A 20,271-nucleotide genomic window follows, 5' to 3' on the forward strand; every position below is an offset into this window, starting at 1 on the left:
TGGCTAGAACGACACACACAGGCCTGGAATTCACAGTGCAGTGTGCAGGGTTCAGTCAGGTGCTTGACGCCCTGACAGTCTTGTCTCTGTAGGAAAAGGAAAAACACCTGGGAAGTTGGGTTTGGCAATGGCAAGTTCGCATTTGGAGCTGTTGTATTCTGATTCTTAGAAGGGGTTTACTATCTCTTTTAAATGGAAAACATTTCCATTTACTACCCCGTCCCCTTTATATCATCCTAACTCTCCATCTCATGCCTCCATCCTGTTACTGTCCCGGCTCCTTTATCAACTTAGGTTAAAAGGCAAAATGTTAGAAAACAGGTTGGAGAAATTGTGGAAATGTCACCAGCGTTGACCCTAGATGCTGGAGTTGCTTCATGTTCTAAAACACTTGGCATGCCATCTTACTGAGTTTATTTTAATGTTGTTTAACTTGACAGATAAGACCTACTAATCTTGATTTGCATAAACAATAGCTCACAAAGCAAACTGTTCCAAAGAACTTATTATCATACTTCCTTCACTTCACCGCTCACCGCTTTCCTGTTTTCTGTAGTTGTACTAGAGGTGCTAATTCATGAGAGAAAGTATTCCTGTATTTGACAATTTTCTCGGGTTGTAGACAGCATGATATTTACAAATAATGGCCAAGTGGAGCTTGAGAGGCCCTCTGGTTCTTCCTGGCTTTGCTTGAACTTCCTCTTTCTGTTTTATTTTTGAATAAGCTGGGAGGATTTACATTAAGTAATAATTGCAGACTTGGGCAGATTCAGAGTTATACCATGGCCTCAAATCGGCTAAATAGTTTTTGTAAGTTAAGAGCAGAAGGAGTTATATAAGCATTTGGTTCAGGCTCAGGTCTGGAGTGAGGACATCATTAGTAAAATGGTCAATGTCTGGAAGGGCTTACAGATGACATAGGACATGCGAGACTGGTAGAGACTTTCCTGAGGAGTCATAAAAGACAGCTCAAACTTAAAATGTCTCCAGATATTGCCCAAAGTGTCCCCAGGTAAGAACCACTGCTTTAAACTAATCAATAGCTTTGAAGCTCCATATAGCTCATTGGTTAGATGCATAGCACGGTGGCAGGATATAGAGTCGCCATAGAAACAAGTCTCCAGACATGACTGTGAAAGATGATATTGTCTCAGTTAATCAAAGTGGGAAGATTCAGTCTAAGGATGTGGGCAGCATGATACTATGATTTAAGGTAGGTCCTGTAAGGTATAAAAAGAAGATACTAAGGACCTACTTAATAATTTTGTAAACAATCAAGTAAAAATTTCCTTTCAAAGTGGTTCTTTGCATAGATTAAATTTGCAAGTTCGGTATTAAGGGATAGTCCTGCAAAGCGCTGAACTTTCAGAAGGGAGTTTGCAATAGGACCACATCAATAAGAAGGAGCAGGATGACCTCATTTCCTGTTCTCTATATCTCTCCCTGGTGGACACGGCTTCTTAATAAGTAGAAATGAAGACGAATATTTGAGAGGACTGGACTCCAGCATGCTTTTCACTCACTAAATCTTTCATAACTAATTCTCGAGCTTCCTGAAGCCAAGCTATTTTCTACTTACTGCATACCCTGCATCCACAGACACCTTCTAAACTAGCTTAAGCTGTCACTCAAAGTCACTTGCATTTACAAATTTTATTTGCTGCTGCAACATTGGTTGCTGTGGTTCAGAATAAGTCCATATTTTATTTCTGTGTAAAGTTTTTAATTGAAATAGAATTAACCACTCTCCCTTTTGCCTGTTCTCACTCTAGCGCCTCTCAGTTAGCTACTCTCCCTTGAATGAATTCTCCTGCCCCGTCCTCCATCACTGTCAAGCTGAGAGACTCTTTCTCTTTGATTTTATATATTCACACACATGCACTCGCGTGCACACACACATACATTCACAAACATGAATGTATGTATACACACACACACACACACACATATATGTATAAAACCCGCTGAGTCTGTTTTTATTGTTATTATGTGTATGGCTTCAGGATGACTCTAATTGGACAGCCAATCAGGGTGCTCATCACGGGGAGAGGGTACTTGTCATTATTCCTTAAGTCATAAGCTGCAGTTAGTTCTTATCTATGGGCAGGATTCTGTAAATTTCTTTCCAGTCTTTTTATGAAAATATTTCTAGGAGAGACCGTGTTTAACAGACTTATTGGTATTCTGGCTCTCAAAGTATTTCTGCCTGCTCTTCTATAATGATCCCTGAGCCCATGGCTGTAATGCAGGGGATGTGATGTAGGCATCTCCATTGGGGCGGAGCTCCTCATGATCTGTTGATCTCTGCATTGTGTCTACTTGTGTGTGGCTTCTGTGATGGTCTCCATTTGTTGTGAGGAAAGGCTTCTCTGACGAGGGGTGGTAGTTACACTTTCCTGTGGGTTTAAGGATAAGATTTAGAATGTAGTAAGGAATTATGCTGGTCTGTCTAAAATGGCGGTAGTAGATTTCTTGGTTAAGGTCCATGATCTTGATGTCCCCAAGAAGCTGGCTAGGTTTCTAGTACTGGGTATGATTTCCCTTCTGTTGAGTGGGCCTTAAGTCCAATTAGAGAGCTATTGATTGATACCACTTATTACAGCTCCTCGTGTCTCTTGCCATGCTGGTACTAGCTAAGGTTCGCAGGTATCACAGCTGTGTGGGGCTGTTTGTTTTCCTCCTTTAGCAGCTTACATAGACTTTTCTGGAAACTGGATCACAAGAAAGAGGCTTTCAGCACAGATCAGATACTCACACACACACTTTTTGGTGTAATTTTAGGTAAATTTGAAATAACCTCCCCCCATTTCCCCAGTTGGAGCCATCTCCCAGTTACTTTGTTTCCTGCTTTTTATCACCTGTATCCTGCTATTCCCCTCCCAAGAACTTTCCCATGGTCTATTTGTATTTTCCTGGTTTCAGTGGTTACTCCATATTATATACTGAGGTGTGAGGATTTGAAGCTAGGAACCACAGAGGAGCGAAAACAATGACATTTGTCTTTATGGGTCTGGGTTACCCCATTAAGTATAATCTTTTCTAGGTCCATACATTTACAAATTCCAAAATTCCATGGTTTAACCTTTTCTTTATAGCTGAATACAAATCCACTATATATATGTATCACATTTCTATTCTCCATTCATTCATCCATCAAAGGACTTCTAGGTTGTTTCTGTTTCCTAGCTATTGTGGAAAGTATAGCTCAAAACACTGCTAAGCAAGTATTTAAGGAGTAGGATGTGAACTCCTTTAGACACATGCCCAGGAGTGCTATAGCTGGGTTACATGGGAGGTTAATTTTTAGCTTTTTGAAGATTCTTCATATTGATTTCCAGGGTAGTTACACAGATTTGACCCCTACCAAGAGCAAAGGAATTCACAAGCCTTGGTTGCTAATCATCTTGTCTAGCTAAGCCATTTTGACTAGGGTGAGATGAAATCTCAGAGTTGTTTTAATTAACACTCCCTTAATTACTAAAGATGATGACAACTTTTGAGCTATTTCTTCTTCACCTTTTAATTTCTTCTATCAAGAACTCTCCATTTAAATCCTTAGTGTATTTTTTTAACTGAGTCATTTTCCCCCCTGAGTCATTGCTGTTTTGAATTCTTTGTATGTCCTAGATATTAATCCTCTTTCAGGTGATAACTGGCAAAGGCTCTCACCGCCTGGGTCTCTTTTTTACTCTGTTGCTTCCTTAGCTGTACAGAGCTTTGATTTTTATGAGGTCTCAATTATCAAATGTGGGCATTAATTCCTTGGCAAAGGGAAACTTGTTTAGTAACTCTTTTCCTATTCCTCTATCTTGTAGGAACCACGATTTTAGTGTTTGGGATTCAAATTGAGGTCTTTGGTCCCTTTTGGATCTAATTTCTGTACTGGGTGCTTGATATTGGTCCAACTTCATCCTTCTGTATGTAGACACTGACTTTCTCAGCACCATGTTGACACTACCAACTTTCTCTGGTGTATGTTTCTTGCCTCCTTGGCAAATATCAGATGCTTAAAGTTATAAGTAGTCATGTTTGGGTCTTCTATTTTTCCCATTGATTTACGTGTCTATGTTTTTGTGATAGAAAAAGTTTTATTATTTATTACTGCAGCTCTATTAAAATATCTTGAAGCATGGAATAGTAATTTCTTCAGTCTTCTTTTCTATTGGAATTGCTTGGTTATCATTTTATAGTTCAGGGATGTGGTTGTATCTTTTCTAAGTTCCTTGAATTCTTTGGTAAAGTTTATGATTTTTCTTGTAAATTCTGTTTCCTGGGATTTATATAAACAGCACTAGGGAACACTTTTACAGGACTAATCGGTCTGATTTGAACTTCTTTCTTTGTTTGTTTGTCTGATGTGATAATCTGGCCTTCCTTAGTCTGGGCAAGTGGAAGTGCATAGCCTGAAATAGGCCAAGTATAGGTAGGAGATGAGCTATTGAATTGAATCATGGAAGGGTGACTCCAAAATCCGGGATCTAGAGCTAGGCTAGGAAAGGGGGCTCACAGGTCTAGAACTAGGCTTGTGGGTGTGTAGATCATGACTGGTTGGAGTAAAAACCCCTGTGTAATATTGAAAATAACAGCTTTTATCTGTGAGTCTGATGCCAATTGTTATGATGTTCGGGGGGTCAAAACCAACTTTTTTCAAATAGATTGCAAAATGAAATGAAAAGAAAACAAGTCAAACACTTATTAGGATTCCAACTCAAGTGATGTCTGTAGTAAAGACACGAAAGGAAAAATTGTATTTTTTCCCTCTGACCTTAATTTACCCTAATTTACTCATTTTTTGTGGTCAATAATGGATACAAACATCCCTTCCTTGACTTCTTACACTAACCAGATCACTGGCACACAGTGGCCTTTTACTTAATGAGAGCCATCTGGGTATTGATCCTAATGATGCATCCAAGATTAATAAATGAGATGTAGGCATTTAGTTTTATTTAAAAAAATCACTCACGTAAAATTCAGAGTAATTTCTGACCTCAAAGGATAAACATACAGGATTTAAAAAATCAGGGTACAGGTTTGTTTTGTGGAGATTCTCTCTAGTGTACTTTTAAGTGTGTAACAGACTTTTCACATGAAGTCCCTGTGATATAATACTTGCGTATGCAATTGGAAATCATTTAACTGTAACACTTTCAGTTACTGCTGATTTCCCCACAGACGTTGGCTTCTTGCTTTGCAGTCACAACATGCCAAGTTCTTGTGTCACTTAGTCTCAAACAGTGTTGTTGCTCACTGGAAAAACTTAGAGACTTAGAAGTGACTTCAGCAATGTGTACACACTGACCTTGGCTAACTGAAGAGAGGAAAGCACACATTTGTGAGACATCATTTTAAGACTGAGAGAACAAAGTGGTGGATGAAAAAAAATTGCAAAGTGGCCGTTTGCAATTCAGCAGATCAACCCATCTTCTCCAAATGAATTGAAAATCCATGTGCAGTGTTCACAGAGATGGGTTGCTTTCAAATATGAACTACTGAAGCCTAATCTTGTTGAAAAGTTGTGTACAAGAACTTCATGGCTCCTCTTGGAGGTATATTTGCATGAACGAATGTTTGGGGCTGAATTTATGTATCTTTTTGGACAAGAACATGGCATGAATTGAAGTAATATTTCTTCTCTCAAGAGGAAAAGTCATGTTGGTAAAATTCCAGTCCATACATAGTTTGCTCTGAGCTTAAGAATGGCGATTGGCACCATGGGCTTTTAATATTTATTCTTAGAGAATATAATTAATATGCAGAAACTGGAGCTGGACATCATGGCGGAATATTTATTTCCAAAGAGCAAAGCAGGAAGTTCAGGGTTACTGTCTCTTGTCACGAAGTTTCTTCCTGCTAGTTCTAGAGCTTTCATCAGATCAAAATGCTAAAATATCTATTTTATTACACCACTTCCATGCTCAAAAACTTTCGTAGGAAGTGACGGTGTTTTGTGTCTACTTATGATGCCATCTGTGCTTTAAGCATAAGCCTAGCCCTGCCCCAAACCCTGCAATGATTTGGCTGGGCCAGTCTGCTTATGCCCACTTTCCTATATACACAGATATTCTGCTCCCAACCATTACAGAGCATCACCCAAATTAGCATGGCCTTCTACCCTCTTACCGAAATACTTTCTTTTAGTGAAAATAGACATTTAAAGGACCCAGATGTAGCTGTCTCTTGTGAGACTATGCCGGGGCCTAGCAAACACAGAAGTGGATGCTCACAGTCAGCTAATGGATGGATCATAGGGCTCCCAATGGAGGAGCTAGAGAAAGTAGCCAAGGAGCTAAAGGGATCTGCAACCCTATAGGTGGAACAACATTATGAACTAACCAGTACCCCGGAGCTCTTGACTCTAGCTGCATATATATCAAAAGATGGCCTAGTCGGCCATCACTGGAAAGAGAGGCCCATTGGACTTGCAAACTTTATATGCCCCAGTACAGGGGAACACCAGGGCCAAAAAGGGGGAGTGGGTGGGCAGGGGAGTGGGGGTGGGTGGATATGGGGGACTTTTGGTATAGCATTGGAAATGTAAATGAGCTAAATACCTAATAAAAAATGGAAAAAAAAAAGCAATATACGAGCACCAGCACCGTGGTCCCTGGCCCCGGGGGAGTCTGCGGACATCCGCAAGGACCCACACAGGATCCGCCACAGGATCCTAAGACCTCTGGTGAGTGGAACACTGCGCCTGCTCCAATCCAATCTCACAGTACTGGAGACTGCATTAATTAAGGAAGCAGGAAACCCGGCCTGATAGGGGGCTCAAGTCCCTTTCGGCCTGCCCACTGCAGCACCGGGGTTCCTGGCCCGGGGGAGTCTACGGACACCCACAAGGACCCACACAGGATCCGCCACGGGATCCTAAGTCCTCTGGTGAGTGGAACACAACTTCTGTCAGGAGGCAGGTTCAAACACCAGACATCTGGGCACCATCCCTGCAAGAGGAGAGCTTGCATGCAGAGAGTACTCTGACCACTGAAACTAAGGATAGAGCTAGTCTCCAAGGTCTGCTGATAGAGGCTAACATAATCACCTGAGGAACAAGCTCTAACCAGAGACAACTATAACAACTAGCTCCAGAGAATACAAGATGGCAAAAGGCAAATGTAAGAATCCTACTAACAGAAATCAAGACCGCTCACCATCATCAGAATGCAGCACTCCCACGCAACCTAGTCCTGGGCACCCCAACACAACCGAAAAGCTAGACCCAGATTTAAAAGCATATCTCATAATGATGGTAGAGGACATCAAGAAGAACTTTAATAACTCACTTAAAGAAATACAGGAGAACACTCCTAAAGAGTTACAAGTCCTTAAAGAAAAACAGGAAAACACAACCAAACAGGTAGAAGTCCTTATAGAAAAACAGGAAAACACATCCAAACAGGTGATGGAAATGAACAAAACCATACTAGACCCAAAAAGGGAAGTAGACACAATAAAGAAAACCCAAAGCGAGGCAACATTGGAGATAGAAACCCTAGGAAAAAAATCTGGAAGCATAGACGCGAGCATCAGCAACAGAATACAAGAGATGGAAGAGAGAATCTCAGGTGCAAAAGATTCCAGAGAACATCGGCACAACAATCAAAGATAATACAAAACGCAAAAAGATCCTAACTCAAAACATCCAGGTAATCCAGGACACAATGAGAAGACCAAACCTACGGATAATAGGAATTGATGAGAATGAAGATTTTCAACTTAAAGGGCCAGCTAATATCTTCAACAAAATAATAGAAGAAAACTTCCCAAACATAAAAAAAGAGATGCCCATGATCATACAAGAAGCCTACAGAACTCCAAATAGACTGGACCAGAAAAGAAATTCCTCCCGACACATAATAATCAGAACAACAAATGCACTAAATAAAGATAGAATATTAAAAGCAGTAAGGGAGAAAGGTCAAGTAACATATAAAGGAAGGCCTATCAGAATTACACCAGACTTTTCACCAGAGACTATGAAAGCCAGAAGAGCCTGGACAGATGTTATACAGACACTAAGAGAACACAAATGCCAGCCCAGGCTACTATACCCGGCCAAACTCTCAATTACCATAGACGGAGAAACCAAAGTATTCCACGACAAAACCAAATTCACACATTATCTTTCCACAAATCCAGCCCTTCAAAGGATAATAACAGAAAAGAAGCAATACAAGAACGGAAATCACGCCCTAGAACAAGCAAGAAAGTAATCCCTCAACAAACCAAAAAGAAGACAGCCACAAGAACAGAATGCCAGCTGTAACAACAAAAATAAAAGGAAGCAACAATTACCTTTCCTTAATATCTCTTAATATCAATGGACTCAATTCCCCAATAAAAAGTCATAGACTAACAGACTGGCTACACAAACAGCACCCAACATTCTGCTGCTTACAGGAAACCCATCTCAGGGAAAAAGACAGACACTACCTCAGAGTGAAAGGCTGGAAAACAATTTTCCAAGCAAATGGTCTGAAGAAACAAGCTGGAGTAGCTATTCTAATATCGGATAAAATCGACTTCCAACCGAAAGTTATCAAAAAAGACAAGGAGGGACACTTCATACTCATCAAAGGTAAAATCCTCCAAGAGGAACTCTCAATTCTGAATATCTACGCTCCAAATGCAAGGGCAGCCACATTCATTAAAGACACTTTAATACAGCTCAAAGCACACATTGCACCTCACACAATAATAGTGGGAGACTTCAACACACCACTTTCATCAATGGACAGATCGTGGAAACAGAAACTAAACAGGGACACAGTGAAACTAACAGAAGTTATGAAACAAATGGATCTGACAGATATCTACAGAACAATTTATCCTAAAACAAAAGGATATACCTTCTTCTCAGCACCTCACGGGACCTTCTCCAAAATTGACCATATAATTGGTCACAAAACAGGCCTCAACAGATACAAAAATATTGAAATTGTCCCATGTATCCTATCAGACCACCATGGCCTAAGGCTGATCTTCAATAGCAACATAAATAATGGAAAGCCAACATTCACGTGGAAACTGAACAACACTCTTCTCAATGATACCTTGGTCAAGGAAGGAATAAAGAAAGAAATTAAACACTTTTTAGAGTTTAATGAAAATGAAGCCACAACATACCCAAACCTATGGTACACAGTGAAAGCATTTCTAAGAGGGAAACTCATAGCTCTGAGTGCCTCCAAGAAGAAGCGGGAGAGAACATACTAGCAGCTTGACAACACATCTAAAAGCTCTAGAAAAAAAGGAAGCAAATTCACTCAAGAGGAGTAGACGGCAGGAAATAATCAAACTCAGGGGTGAAATCAACCAAGTGGAAACAAGAAGAACTATTCAAAGAACTAACCAAACGAGGAGTTGGTTCTTTGAGAAAATCAACAAGATAGATAAACCCTTAGCTAGACTCACTAAAGGGCACAGGGACAACATCCTAATTAACAAAATCAGAAATGAAAAGAGAGACATAACAACAGATCCTGAAGAAATCCAAAACATCATCAGATCCTTCTACAAAAGGCTATACTCAACAAAACTGGAAAACCTGGACGAAATGGACAAATTTCTAGACAGATACCAGGTACCCAAGTTAAATCAGGATTAAGTTAACGATCTAAACAGTCCCATATCCCCTAAGGAAATAGAAGCAGTCATTAATAGTCTCCCAGCCAAAAAAATTCCATGACCAGATGGGTTTAGTGCAGAGTTCGACCAGACATTCAAAGAAGATCTAATCCCAGTTCTGCACAAACTATTCCACAAAATAGAAGTAGAGGGAACTCTACTCAACTCATTCTATGAAGCCACAATTACTCTGATACCTAAACCACAGAAAGATCCAACAAAGATAGAGAACTTCAGACCAATTTCCCTTATGAATATCGATGCAAAAATCCTCAATAAAATTCTCGCTAACTGAATCCAAGAACACATTAAAGCAGTCATTGATCCTGACCAAGTAGGTTTTATTCCAGGGATGCAGGGATGGTTTAATATATGAAAATCCATCAATGTAATCCATTATATAAACAAACTCAAAGACAAAAACCACATGATCATTTCGTTAGATGCGGAAAAAGCATTCGACAAGATCCAACACCCATTCATGATAAAAGTCTTGGAAAGATCAGGAATTCAAGGCCCATACCTAAACATGATAAAAGCAATCTACAGCAAACCAGTACCAACATCAAAGTAAATGGTGAGAAGCTTGAAGCAATCCCACTAAAATCTGGGACTAGACAAGGCTGCCCACTTTCTCCCTACTTCTTCAACATAGTACTTAAAGTCCTAGCCAGAGCAATTAGACAACAAAAGGAGATCAAGGGGATACAAATTGGAAAAGATGAAGTCAAAATATCACTTTTTGCAGATGATATGATAGTATATATAAGTGACCCTAAAAATTCCACCAGAGAACTCCTAAACCTGATAAACAGCTTTGGTGAAGTAGCTGGATATAAAATTAACTCAAACAAGTCAATGGCCTTTCTCTACACAAAGAATAAACAGGCTGAGAAAGAAATTAAGGAAACAACACCCTTCTCAGTAGTCACAAATAATATAAAATATCATGGCGTGACTCTAACTAAGGAAGTGAAAGATCTGTATGATAAAAACTTCAAGTCCCTGAAGAAAGAAATTAAAGAAGATCTCAGAAGATGGAAAGATCTCCCATGCTAATGGAGTGGCAGGATCAACATTGTAAAAATGGCTATCTTGCCAAAAGCAATCTACAGATTCAATGCAATCCCCATCAAAATTCCAACTAAAGTCTTCAACGAATTAGAAAGAGCAATCTGCAAATTCATCTGGAATAACAAAAATCCTAGGATAGCAAAAGCTCTTCTCAAGGATAAAAGTACCTCTGGTGGAATCACCATGCCTGACCTAAAGCTTTACTACAGAGCAATTGTTAAAAAAAAACTGCATGGTACTGGTATAGTGACAGACTAGTAGACCAATGGAATAGAATTGAAGACCCAGAAATGAACCCACACACCTATGGTCACTTGATCTTCGACAAGGGAGCTAAAACATCCAGTGGAAGAAAGACAGCATTTTCAACAAATGGTGCTTGCACAACTGGTTGTTATCATGTAGAAGAATGTGAATCGACCCATTCCTCTCTCCTTGTACTAAGGTCAAATCTAAGTGGATCAAGGAACTTCACATAAAACCAGAGACACTGAAACTTATAGAGGAGAAAGTGGGTAAAAGTCTCGAAGATATGGGCACAGGGAAAAAAAATCCTGAATAGAACAGCAATGGCTTGTGCTGTAAGATCAAGGATTGACAAATGGGACCTCATGAAACCTCAAAGCTTCTGCAAGGCAAAAGACACCGTCAATAAGACAAAAAGACCACCAACAGATTGGGAAAGGATCTTTATCTATCTTAAATCAGATAGGGGACTAATATCCAATATATATAAAGAACTCAAGAGGGTGGACTCCAGAAAATCAAATAACCCCCTTAAAAGATGGGGCTCAGAGCTGAACAAAGAATTCTCACCTGAGGAATACCGAAAGGCTGAGAAACACCTGAAAAAATGTTCAACATCCTTAATCATCAGAGAAATGCAAATCAAAACAACCCTGAGATTCCACCTCACACCAGTCAGAATGGCTAAGATAAAAAATTCAGGTGACAGCAGATGCTGGCGAGGATGTGGAGAAAGAGGAACACTCCTCCATTGTTGGTGGGATTGCAAGCTTGTACAACCACTCTGGAAATCAATCTGGCGGTTCCTCAGAAAATTGGACATAGTACTATCAGAGGATCCAGCAATACCTCTCCTGGCCATATATCCAGAAGATGTCCCAACCGTTAAGAAGGACAGCTGCTCCACTATGTTCATAGCAGCCTTATTTATAATAGCCAGAAGCTGGAAGGAACCCAGATGCCCCTTAACAGAGGAATGGATACAGAAAATGTGGTACATTTACACAATGGAGTACTACTCAGCTATTAAAAAGAATGAATTTACGAAATTCCTAGGCAAATGGTTGGACCTGGAGGGCATCATCCTGAGTGAGGTAACCCAATCACAAAAGAACTCAAATGAAATGTACTCACTGATAAGTGGATATTAACCCAGAAACTTAGTATAGCGAGATATAAGGTACAATATGCAAAACATATGAAACTGAAGAAGAACGAAGACCAAAGTGTGGACACTTTGCTCCTTCTTAGAATTGGAAACAATCACCCATGGAACGAGTTACAGAGACAAAGTTTGGAGATGAGACAAAAGGATGGACCATCTAGAGACTGCCATATCCAGGGATTCATCCCATAATTAGCCTCCAAACGATGACACCATGGCATACACTAGCAAGCCTTTGTTGCAAGGACCGTGATATAGCTGTCCCTTGTGAGACTAGGCTGGGGCCTAGCAAACACAGAAGTGGATGCTCACAGTCAACTAATGGATGGATCATAGGGCCCCCAATGGAGGAGCTAGAGAAAGTATCCAAGGAGCTAAAGAGATCTGCAACCCTATCGGTGGAACAACATTATGAACTAACCAGTACCCCAGAGCTCTTGTCTCTAGCTGCATATGTATCAAAAGATGGCCTAGTCGGCCATCACTGGAAAGAGAGGCCCATTGGTCAGGCAAACTTTATATGCCCCAGTACAGGGGAACGCCAGGGCCAAAAACTGGTAATGGGTGGGTAGGGGAGTGGGGGGGGGAGGGTGTGGGGGACTTTTGGTATAGCATTGGAAATGTAATTGAAGAAAATATGTAATAAACAAAAAAGCAATATACTTGGACTAATGTTCTCCTCCCCCAACTTCTCTGAGATTCCTCTACCTCCCCTCCCATTCTAATCCACACTCTTTCTTTCTCTGCTTAGAAACCAAATGGGTGCCTAATAATAATAATAATGAGATAAGATAAAAATGAAAACAAAACAAAAAAAAAACCCGTAGTGGAATAGGACAAAACAAACAGAAGGAAAAGAGCCAAAGTAGAAACAGGAGAAGCACATAGACGCCCAAAGATACACAGAGAAATCCCATTAAAAAATCTCTGGAGGGCATAATATATATTCAAGCTGTAAGGTGGTAAAACCAAACAGAACAAAATGAAAAATGAACAAAAAATAACCAAACAGCAACAACAACAAAACCAAAACTAAAAGAAATGCCTTGAAAAAAATATGAGACAAAGGACCACCAGAGATGGCACTGAGTTCCTTTTGTTGGCCGTCTACTGCAGGGCATGGACCTGCCCATAGTGGTTTGTATCTCCTATGGGACTTCATTGGATAGAACTAATTTTTCCCATTTGTGAGTGGCTATCAAAGTTAAGTTGCCAAATAATAAGGGAGATGGAGCCCCAACTAGACATATCTCATCACCAAATGAAGGTTTTAGTGTGGGGAATTGATTATATATAAATGAATTGTTGGCCAAATGGGTTCCATGGGAATCCCTTAACAACCCAGGCTGTTGCCAAGGGTATTGGTTTCTCTCCACTAACTGACAGTAAGGTCCTATTAACTTAAGATAACACCTACATAACCCACCAAACACTGGAAAATTGAGCTGGTGTCTACCTAAAGCCCTCATCCTTATGGATTAGTGTTTAGGGTACTGGATGGTATTCTGCAGGCTACTGAAGAAGAAAGGGAATCAATAGCTAAGGTACAAAATCTTCAATTTGCAATGATGATCTGCCTGCAACATGGGCCAATACAATAACAGCACAAAGTTCATGAGAAGAACCAGTATCTGATTGAATTTAGGGCCCACTCCATGAGATAGAATCTATCCTTGAGCATACTTGAATGGTGAAGAAATCTAAGACAATAGAGGCCAAAGACCTAAGGAAAAACCAAACACTACTACTCTGCCAAAGGAAAATAGCAATAAAATGACTTCTAATGACATTCTACTGTATTCATAAATCAGTGAAGCTTAGTCATCTATCAGAGAAGCTTCCTCTTGCAGCAGAAGAGAACAAATACAGAGATCCACAGATAGGTAATATGCAGACAGGGAGAGATCTTGCAACATTTGGTCTTAAGGGAATGTCTCCACCAAATCTCTCCCCACAGAAAACCCTGTGGAAGAGGAAGTGAAAAAATTCTAAGAGCAATGGGGATGGAAGGTACAAAGGAAACAGTGCCTTTCAGTTACTGGAGCACTGACACAGCTATGAACTCATAGACTGGCAGCATGCACAGAGCCTGCACAAGTCTAAGCCAGATGGGGGCCCAGCACTGAAAGACAAAGTGGACACAAGCCCCCATCCCTAACCCTGAAGCTATCACATCTTAAACTTGAAAATAATCGGAAATTCTTAATCGAATGACTGCAAATCACTTCTGTAAATTCCTTCAAAATAAACTGATCTCCATAACGTCTGCGGATATTCAGTTTCTTATGTCTACAGCCTATCAGAATTGTCTATTTTACTTCTTCTGTGTGAACAGGAGTCGATATATTTTAATCTCAAAGAGTTAAATGTAATGAGAACTCAAGAATGTGGGAACGCTTATGTAAGTTCTGAGAAGGAGGAAAGTAGAGACAGTTAAACTTGGATTCATTTCCCATCCTCTTGATAAATCATCATTTCATTTGAATGCCCTATGATATGTTTGAGTACAAAATGTCTCTCATAGGCTCATGTGTTGAATGCTTGTGGTAATATTTTGGGTGGTTGTGGCAACTTTTGGAAGTGGGGTCCTGTTGTGGGACGTGGGCCACTGGAGTTATGCTTTTGAAAGTGATGTCTGGTCCTAGTTGGCTCTTCTCTTCCCATTTCCTGTTGACAGTGAAATAAACAGCCTTCTCCTCACTTGCTCCCATTGGCATAACTCAATTTACCATAGAGCCAGAGTCAACGGAGCCATGGCCAGGAGTAAAATCTCTACAGTCATGAGACAGAACAAATCCTCAATCCCTTAAGCAGTTCTCTCAGACTTGGTCTTAGCCATGCTAAAACTACATCTTCTCCTTTTTTATTCCTAGAGATTAGGGTGATCATTCAGTTCTACTGAGTTCTAAATAAGAGGTGGCTGTTGGACAAGTGAAGGGCAGATGCTGTTTCACTCCAGTGAAAGAATGAAATGGCTGAACTAACTAGGAGTTTGACCATGTTTTCAACTTTAGTGGCTGTATCAATTGCTGTCAGCACCATTTATGTGGAAAATTGCATGGACATAGAATAATTGGCTCTGCAGTCTAATTGCAGCACAAAAGAACCAAATAGTTTCTCCAGTATACTCGCAACAATAATTAACCAGAACCCAGAAATACCATGCAACTCAGGAAAGTTACTTCAAAGCTTAGAAGTGAAACAATACCGGATGTAAGAGAGGGGAATTTCTGATATTTTTCAAATTTAACCTGACAATGATTGGCCTCTGGTAAAATGTGCATATTGGCTAAAACAGAAGAAGAGACAAAAAAAAGTAATTTTGGCACATTGCTTTTTTCTGTCATCACTTTGGGATTAGAAGGGCTTAGTTCCTTTTAATATCCCACGGGTACGGATCCAGGACATCGGAAACTAGATATGGTGCCTGAAAATGAGTCCCCTGGAGGGCGCCTCTCCTGAAGGAGCATGGAGCTGTGTCCTTCTCCCACTGGGAGGTGCTCACTTCTGCCCTGCTTTAGACGTTTTTGCACAACTTCAGATAAGATTAAAATTAAGAAAACATTCTGGACGAACAGATTTGCTCATAACTACGACCAACAGCTGCCCAATAACTAAAAACAGTGACCTTTTAAAATTGTTAAGTAGTGGAGGCACAGCTTCCCTCAAAATCTGCCACTTCCTTCTGTTGGGAGACTGTTCCTTGGGGAGATGTAAAGATTATCTGTCTCTTCCTTAGGAGGTCCCTCACACCAAAGTACAAGTCCCCCAAATTAAACCTGGAGAAATAATGAGTTTATTTGGTTTGCTTGCAGATTATGGATAGAAGGCTGCCTACAGAACATGGGAAAGCCAAGAGCAGCTTCACTGGAATGTCCCCAACTGCATAAGTGATGTCTTCTCTATAGCATACAGATTGGTTCCTTCTTCAACTAACCTTCTCCAGCCTGTAAACACATTGGTACTCAACCTGTGGGTCATGATCCCTTGGTGGTAGTGGTAGTGGTGGGTGAAATATCAGATTCCCTGCATATCAGATATCTATATCACTATGCATAGCAGTAGCAAAATTATCTTTTGAAAGGAGCAACAACATAATTTTATGGTTGGGAGGGCCACCACAGCATGAGGAACTGTGTTAAGGGCTTTGCAGCTTTAGGAAGGTTGAGAATCACTGGTGTAGCACTTCCCCGAGACACTTTTCATCCTTCAGTGAGGGAATGGCAGCAGCCTGCGGTTCTTGCAAGCAGGCACAGTTGGTTTGATGCACATGGTAGCAGCTGAGCTTGGGGAATGACCAATGCAATAGCTCAGCCTTCTCACCCAACATCTCAACTCTTGAGTCACTCTCTCAGACTTGCTGCTATTTGGACTGGGGAGGAATGTGTAATTAAAATGGCATTGCTTCCTTCCTGAAAATATAAATAGTATTGTATATAATGTCTATGTGATTCTTCATAACAAAAGCTCCAATGTCCATAAGGGAAGACTTGGATGTCAGGCATAAAAGCATATTTATTCTTCAGAAATCTTCAAGTGTGTACTTGTTTTCCTATTTTATTTTATTTTTATTTATTTTTATTTTTATTTTTTGAGACAATCTTGTTGCATACCCAGTTTGGCCTGGAACCCACAATCTTTCTGCTTCTGCCTTCCCAATACTGAAATTAGTTTTGTAGCACCGTGCCTAGCTTAAGTGAATATTACATAGCATTGCAAATTCCTTTCTACATGCAATGCTCTTTTTAGTAAATTGTTAAGAAGGATCTTAGGAGACTGTAGTAGCATAGAAAAATACATAGCTACTAGTTCTATGGTATTTATAAATCGTCTTCTGAAACACAAAATTTATTGGTGAGGGTTGTTTTTTCTTATGCCTATCAGATAATATGTCTGAATGAAGAAATTGATTCTTAGAGAATCTAAATTGGAGCACAAGTTTATCTTTGGGTAACTTTTCTCATCACTTATAGAAAGAAAGATGAAACTTAAGTGTGAACTGTGTGAACTGTGGCAAATGTAGATCTCATAGTCATGTTTTTAAGTTAGCATAATAGAGTGGGAATGTCTTCACGTTGAAATGTTGTTGTTGTTGTTGTTGTTGCAGTTGTTGTTGTTGCAGTTGTTGTTGTTGTAATAGTTACATTAAAGTATATTCATCAGCATCACAATTCAGGAAACCTAAACATTGATTATATTTCTATTATTAGAGAACACCTTTTCTATTTTCTTTCCCCTCCTTTGAAGTGCTTATTCATCTTGATTTTGTTGCTTAGATATAAACGTTTCTCACCACTAAATATTATGAGTAAAATAAATACTGCCTTTGATTTTTCCTTCTGTCTTAAACCATTTGAAAAATCAGAACACTTTTTATCGTCTTGCTGAGAACTCAGGCTTGGTTTTTAGCACATAGTAAGTGGCTCACAGCTGCCTGTAATGTTAGTTCTAGGAAATCTGATACTCTCTTCTGGCCTCTTCAGGCATTGCATATGTGTGATGCATGTATACACTTAGGCACACACATACACCTGCACGCACACACACACACACACACACACCAAATAAATGTAAACATCTTTAAAATTCTTTCATTTGGAGATACAAGGATGGCTCTGTGCTTTAGAGTATTTACTGCCATTACAAATGACCCCACATTGAGCGTTCAGGTCTTGGCACCCACATCGAGCAGTTTACAACTGCCTTCAGTCCAGCTCTCTCAGATGTGGCACCCTCTAGTGGCCACCTTTGGCACTGCACTCATGTGTACAAACACATTTTTGTAATCTCAGCTCTGGAGAGGCTGAGGTGGGAGACTGGCGAGTTCAAGTAATAGTAAATACTGCATGATGAAACAACAACAAAATTCCCCTCCTTCCAAATAACACAAAGGACCCCACTGCTAAGTCCCCAAACATTTCCGTCCTGTTTTTCTGAGTTGCGAATGTAAATTCCAATCACCAGAAAAGAGCCGTAGTGAAAGACAAAGACATCTGGTGTGTTTATTAAAGTAAAAGGACCTTTATTTTCTACAGTTTTTGCATTCTTCTTCCTAATGGAGAGATTTATTATTCAAAGAAATTAGTAGCCACATGGAGAGGTGAGGCCTCCTGTTTATTTAACATTTCACATCCAATAACGGTTCGTTATTTCGGTGGTCCCGTAAGTAAGAGGAGACCCACGGGAGTTCATGCTAATGCAAGCACTATGAATAACTGAGCTAACTTGCCAACTCAATACATCCGCTTGACTCTAAAACCCATGTTCTGACCAGCATAAAGCCTGTAGCCCATAAAAGAAAAAGACGCCTTGGTGCTGGAAAGTGTACATTTAATAGAATTGAGAAAACATGTTCTGACTTGGGCTTTATACATAAAGTCTGAAAAATGACTTAAAATAGACTTGTATGTCGTGCTTGGAACACAGGAGACTTTCTCAACTCTTTGTGTTTTTTCCTTACCATCCCCTCTGGAAACTCTGTAGACATTTTCTCCCCTGGTTGATCCCCTTGTCCCATGAAAATTTAATACCACAGACATACTTCATATCTTTTTTATATACTGTGGCTCTTCAGGGGGCCACAAAGCATTGTAATAAGAACTTTTCCTCCCTGGGGGGTGCTGTTGCTGCTGAGATTGTAGGAGAGTGACTGGTTCTGGCTTATCTTCCCATCCCAACCTCATCACCAGACAGAGGAGGCAGCAGTGTGGGAGAGCACAGCCCTGTATACAGCGTCTGTCAGAATTCCATTGTTTGTATAGAAGAACTGGGGTATATAATAGAACCTTGATGAACCCAGCTTGCTCTTCAGGAGAATGGGATGACAATTCCCTACTGAGAAGACATTCTTGTGAGAATGGAAAGGGACAGTGCCCTTAGAGCACTGGACTTTAGGAGGCAGAGTCCAGCCAGACCCCGTTCCTTCCTTCTTTACATAGGCACAGCACACAGACTTTGGACTGCCCAGGCGGATGGCTGACGAGAACCTGAACTTTAACTGCATCTGGTACAAATGCAGAGTTCCCAGGCACGAGGCTCTCTTTCTGTGAAAAGAGGGCACTCCTTTCTCACTTGGATATTTTCATTCTGTAGCTTTTTGAGACCTTAGGAAGCATTCCCATGACCTTGCAAACAACTGTTCATACTTGACTTAGTTCCCCTAATTTAAAATAATAATATCTCTCTCTCTGCTCTGTCTCTCTCTCTCCCTCCCCTTTTACTTCTCTCTTTTATCTCCCTTCCTCCCTCCTCTCTCTTTCCTCTCTCTTCCTTCTTCTCTTTTGACCTCCCCTCTCTTCTTTTCTAGTATTTACACTTCTTTAGAAATGCAATTTTTGAAATTTAAGAGTTACAGGCCTCCTCAGTTGTCCCAACAGTAAGAGATTGTGCTTGGACTGAAAACTCTGTCCCCAGTCATTTCCTTCTCACCACCATATTTTTTTTTCCTTGAAACATTAATGAAGGACACTTAGCTGTGTTTCTAATTCTACACTGGTTACTACTTTTACAGAATGGAAAGAGAAATGATATTGGATAATTCACATATTCTTTTATTATTATTATTAGGTATTTATTTCATTTACATTTCTAATGCTGTCCCAAAAGTCCCCTACTCCCTCCCACACCCACTCCCCCACCAACCCACTCCCACCTCTTGGCCCTGGCGTTCCCCTGTACTGAGGCATATAAGGTCTGCATGACCAATGGCCCTCTCTTTTCTGACCAGGCCATCTTCTGATACATATGCAGCTAGAGACATGAGCTCGGGGGGAGGGGGTACTGGTTAGTTCATATTGTTGTTCCACCTATAGGGTTGCAGATCCCCCCAGCTCTCTGGGTACTTCCTCCAGCTCCTCCATTGGGGGCCCTGTGATCCATCCAATAGCTGACTGTGAGCATCCACTTCTGTGTTTGCTACACATTATTTTTTTAATGCATGAATACAATGTATTTACATCACATCCACCCTCCTCCATATCTCTTCCTAACTTTATTATTTCTTCTATTTTCTCCTCCTCCTCTTCCTCCCCTTCTTCTCCTCCTCCTCCTCTTCCTCCCCCCCTCCTCTTTCTCCTCCTCCTCATTGTTTTCCTTCTGGACCCACCAAATCTCCTTAGTACTGTCCATATGCATGTGGAGGTAGCACACATCCACAGGAG

Source organism: Mus musculus, chromosome 3 (genome assembly GCF_000001635.26).
Source record: "Mus musculus strain C57BL/6J chromosome 3, GRCm38.p6 C57BL/6J".
Taxonomy (NCBI): Eukaryota; Metazoa; Chordata; class Mammalia; order Rodentia; family Muridae; genus Mus; species Mus musculus.